Source organism: Nylanderia fulva, unplaced genomic scaffold (assembly GCF_048542155.1).
Source record: "Nylanderia fulva isolate GAGA-0341 unplaced genomic scaffold, ASM4854215v1 Scaffold14, whole genome shotgun sequence".
NCBI lineage: Eukaryota > Metazoa > Arthropoda > Insecta > Hymenoptera > Formicidae > Nylanderia > Nylanderia fulva.
Window position 1 is genome coordinate 6,058,008 of NW_028189622.1, and position 5,927 is coordinate 6,063,934.

Sequence of the window (5,927 nt, forward strand, 5' to 3'; positions counted from 1 at the left end):
CGTCTTTCAATTCCGTTACCCACCGATAGGCAGGGACCACTTTTATTCCGACCTGCACCGCGCTGCGCTTCTGCCTTTGTAGCCCCGGGGCGTAGGCGCGAAGAAAACTGCAGACTAAGTCTCGCTCTTTCTCTTTGTGCACCACGCGCGTAATTACGTTGCATCCGTCGAGCTGCGTTTCGGTCGACTGGCAAACTCGCGCGAAACGTTCATCTCTGTCTGTCACACTGAGGTTCAATGGCACAGAGTCACATTTATAATATATTTCACGAAGAATATATATTTTTTCAACGCTATCGAGAATGAAAAAAATTCGACTTTCAAATTTTGAAACATTTAAATTTTTCATCTGAGATTTTAAAAAACTAGCACTGTATGAATCTATGTATAAAACTTGACAGCTTATTTTTGATAAACTTTTTCAATACGAGAAAATATTTTTTTGCGATGACAAAAAATATTTTTCGTTCGTTAGTCAAAGATATAAACAGCTTATTATTTTTACAAATAATTACAATTGAAACCCTATCATTTTTTAATATTGAAAATTTAGTTGATTAAAAATAGAATTCCAGGATGAAAAAAGTTAGTCTCCCGTGTATTCTATTTAAGACGAGCGAAATTGAGTGCATCTGAAAAAGTAATCAATATAACGTGGATTGCCTTGTAGCTCGCGGAGATTACTTTCTTCGACGCTCTAAATGGTCCTAAGATCTTCTTGCGGAGTACGCGAAATTATCCTCCGCCGCGCCGCGCCGGTGCAATCTTACCCCATCTTACGGTACTTAGCCGGCACGGTGGTCTTGAAAGGGTAGTCCACTCCATGGACTTTAGAAAATCGTTCGTCATCGCTCATCGCGCGCACATCAGGCGTAATCTCCTGCTTGTTAGTCGCACGTACGTGTTTTCGCGCTGTTTCTTTAATCGTCGAGCGATGGCAAGGAGTTCGAAGAAGACTCCTCGGGCCCTCGGTTTATGAGAGAAACTGCGAGAATTGGAAGCCAGTCGACCGAGACTCGAATTTTCCGCCATTGGCTCGGCGACAAAGAAATCGAATGAAACACAAACCGCTTGCCTGTCCGACAACCCTCGAGAATCTGCGGTTAACCCTTTAAAACTGGAGCACTTTGCTCTGACCGCGGCTTAACTATAGCCTGGCAACAATCTTTCGAATAAGCCGACCGTATCAAGATAATCTTCACGACGACATACATCACGAGGTAATAATGCGCGTGCCTTCTCTCGACGTTGTAACACTTTTTTTTTCATGAAAAAGCAGTTTTTTTTATTTTATATACAACTCGCGCAACATGAAGATGAAAGTTTTCGCGTTACGATACTGTAATGAAGGAAATTTATAACATTCTGATGTGATATTTTTAAATAAAAATAAATAAAACAAAGTTTGAAACTTCTAGATAAGAAATTAATCAATTATGGTATTCAATTGTAAAAACCTCTAAACCTGGTATAAGTCGATAATTCATTAATGGATGATTGCACTCTCATTGATGCAGCCATCCAATTCTATCTCAAACTTGGAAACTGCAGCTAGGGCAGGCATTGTTGAAGTGACGCACAAATTTCACGCCTCTGAGCGAGTGAATAAGAAGCATAATGCACGTTTTACCGACTTTTAATCGACGCGAGAGCCTAACATCCGGGAAAGGACGACGGAAAAACGGTCTCGTCGCGCACCCAGCCGTATCTAAATGTTCTTCTTCGGCGTCGTACATCATCGATCGCGCTTGCCTTTATCAAACGCCAGCAATGCAAGAACATCGTGTTTACGCCGTTGTCGCGCGACCGCGAAGTTCTCCAATCGTTCGCGGAAGTATATATATATATATATTTGCGCAAGTATAAAGTGCATTTAATTGCGGCTACGACAGGCATTGATCGTTTTGACTCGAAGGTGAGAAGACCATTGTAAAGTTGTTTATAAAGGAAAAAAATGTTTCCTTTTACGAATGGCCAGAGGCAATCGATGCGTTCGCGTATTTGTGTGTTTACCTGACGCTCTTGACATCCTAATCATCGCGTATGCAAACCATATGCAAATTGTGCATGCGGCGTCGAACATAGAAACGTCATATTTACTTTAGTCTCGTACAAACGCCGACTCATTCGATTAGTTGTACGCTGTCATGTTACGACGAGCCGACGCTCTACTTACCATTGATGTAAGAATGCCGATAAATGTTTCCAAGTAATCATTCAGAAAAACCAGTCATCTTCTTAAGTAGCCCCGTATGATCGACTTAAATGGGTAAACATTTGTTGCGATTTGTATCGAGAGATTAAGTATCGCTCCACATATTTCCACTTTGTGTAACAGAAATTTCTCTTCAAGCATGTATACTTATTTGATTACATTTTGTATATATAATATACCTAATAGAGTCTTAGTTTCGCAGAGAGAATACTTAGTCTGAGATTACATTGCGAATATTTATATTTTATTGTGAAAATGAACATGAAAATGAACCGCCTTCAGATTAATAACAGAGAACAAATAATGAGAGACTTGTCGCTGACTCATCTTGAGATAAATTTCCAGTCGCTCTCGTTAGATGATACTTCCCACGAAGGGAGCACGAGAGAGGTCAATAGAAGGGTCGCCATGCTAATTATTCTCTGTGCTCTGGCGAGCATTTCCGGGTTTCTTCCGCGGATCTGATTTTCCCGGAACGGGACGGATCTCATTTGCGTTTCCCTCGTCAAGATGAAATGTTTATTCACTCGTTCGCTCGCTCGATTACGCGCGCAGTGTATCGTCGACAATTAGCTGGGCTGCTCGCTCGCAGCCGAGTGCAGCCAGTGAACCCGCAGCTGTGTGAGAAACCCGCCTCGAGAGTGACCAGTCGACCCAGACTCAAATTTCCCTATGGTTGTTGTAGCGGTTGGACGAGCGACTCGGAACCGCGACGACGCGATGAGATGATGACATTACGATGACTGCGGTTAACCCTCTGAATCTCGCACTGTTAACTATATCCTCGCCTACGCTAAACATTTTTTCTTGACATCTAACGGCCCCTCTATGTGATATTTGGCTTCAAATATATAATATAATATTGGCTAAAATCCCTAACAGCACAACATATCCGAAAAAGACGTTTAGAAGATATCCAGAAAACATTGAACATCCTCTGGATATTTTCTGGATATCCTTTGAACGTCTTTTTTGGATATGCGTGCTGTTAGGGTGTACATATATAAAATATATAATAAAATGTATAATATTGGCTTGAAATATATAAAATATATAATATAATAATAAGCTACGATATATCGTAGCTTCCGATTTTCTGCGTGTTTACGTGCGATTTTATTTGTAACGCGTTTCCAGATACCGAGAGAAAGAGAGATGATACGTCCGATTAGACTAGTAAGATGACTCATCGCGAATGTAGCGGTTACTAATTATATTTGACATAAATTATACGGTTTTATATATATTTTCAATCTTACAAGGGTACGATGTTGTTACTGAATATCTCTTTGCCCGAGGTATCTTACTATGGAGAAGACGTTCTGTAGTATTATATCCCTCTTTAGATTGTCATGTTACGGGATTACGCATACTTTCGCATCTAGGAAAATAGCCGCGAGCCTTGTGTTCTCATGTTCTTGCTTCGAGATTTGCGGTTTTGATTAACGCAAGATCGGAAAGAAACGCACTTCGCCTCGTATTTGATCTGGGATAATGTAACAAAAATCGGGGAAGTATCCTTTTTTCATCTCTAGAGGGAAGAAAAAAAAGAACGAAGAAACGGTTAAACTTTGGGTCTTCTTGATCTCTTTCGTAATGACGAAAAATGCAAAATGAGAGCTGAAATTGAATCGCGGAGCACTGATGATGGAACGAATAATCCCGCTGCGCTCACGTATCCACGTTTTAATTATACACCGTAGTGATAAACCGCGCGAAGGGTGGTCGCGATTAAGGTCATCCTTGGATAACGGGTTGTATTTGGAGCGAACGGCATTCCTTAAGCCTGCCATTAATACATGTAATTGTAACGCGACGGGGGTATGCGGATATCGTGCTTTAGCGCCAACTTGTTATGATGTAACCGTCAACTTATAAAGACAAAATCCAGAAGTGTCTATTTCAAGTAGCGGCATTACCTGTTGGACGAGATCGAAAGACACCTACGGCTCGCATAATTATAGACCCGGTGTTTATTCTTAGTCCGCCATTCGGAATCGGCAAATGCGGAACGATTAATCTGTTTGCAGGATTCAGTGAATCTTGGAAGAATCCCCGTCGATCTGTCATTAATTTATCGCCGTGTATTCTTGATCGGACTGGTTCGTCCGTCGAATCTAAACTTGTTTCAATCAATGTTTATCATAGAAGAATGTGTAACGATAGCGGTTTTTATCTACGAGTGACGTAAATACATTTTATTGGCATCTTTTTAACGCACGAGATAAATACTATATATATATATAACGGATTCTCTTCGAGTTGTTTGACGTTTTCTCGGAACTGGTGATAAAAGTGAACGGTATGCGATCTGAGAATGCATGCAATCGTGTTTGTTCAGTGCACCTTTTTAATCGCTTCCGATGTCATCTTATACAATTTTATTCATTACTTTCTAACAACTATGCAACAATCCTTTAAAGTAATATTGATATATTAATACTCGGGAAAAAGAATAATTTTAATTATCACGGTATGTGACTGTGTAAAAAAATTTGACAGTATATAAAATATTTTTTTATAGATAGCTTTATATTATTTTTATTTTTATTTTATATTTGTAAGTTTTATTATCCTAGAACAACACAAGCGCGCGCTGCGATTTTTTTAGAAATGGGCTCTATTATATTTTACATAAACGTTGAATTCAACTTAATAATATATAATTAATAAAAACTTTCGTAATTATTTATGAAAATATAATTATTTATGCAACAATATCGTTGCTTGCGTTTATCGCAAACGAATAATGACAGGTGCATAGTCATTACATAACCGACATTATTCTTTGTGGCCGATATCTTTTTTCGCCTCTTTTCTCATCGAGGCTCAATCGCATCATTTAATCGTGATGGTCGTGCATATCCGTACACCTATCTTTGAAATAGAACGCACGCACGCACGCACGTACGCACGCACGTTGGATTATTCGCAGTTGTGTGGCGAATTTGCATCCAGCTGCAATTAAGAACCGTCTTAGAACGAGACAAGGAAATGGCGAGGCCATCCGGAGAAATGAGGAGCACAGAAAGAAACGGCCAGGAAGAAGAATCAGTCTGTATTCGGTACACACGTGGGGGCAATTCCAGGCCTCTCTTTATACACACCGACGTGTAGTGCATGCGATGAGGAAACACGCAGAGTGCGAGGCTTCCGGATGACGTTAAATCTGCCTAATCGTTAGTTGCACAAATTAAAGTATGAATCATTCTATAGCTTCTCGAAAACAACACGATATAAATCCTGCGGACACGTGCTTTGTCAAATTTAAATGATCGAGAAAATATGATATGCAAAAAATCAATCGGTGAGAAAATCCGTTACGTAAAATATATTTTATCTATACATATATATGATGGAGACGCAATTAATGACGATAAAAAAATTCTTTCATTTTAACGATCGAATATCATTAGCAGTTAAAATTCCTGATTTTAATTTAACTATATGGTTATCTGTATCCCCATTAAATGACTGCACGTATATAGTATAACGAGCGTTACATAGAAATATCTTGACTTATAGGCCCCGCAGCGTATAGTTAGGATCTATAAATCATAGCTGATAAATATACATCTCGCGCGTATAGTTTATCGTTTATAGTTCACAGGCGCGCATAATTTCTGCGCGCGTTTTACGGAAGTCCCGTGCACGCGAGGAACTTTTTTCCAGCTTGGCGGAGATGTCGCGGCGCGATCTTAGGTAAACGAAT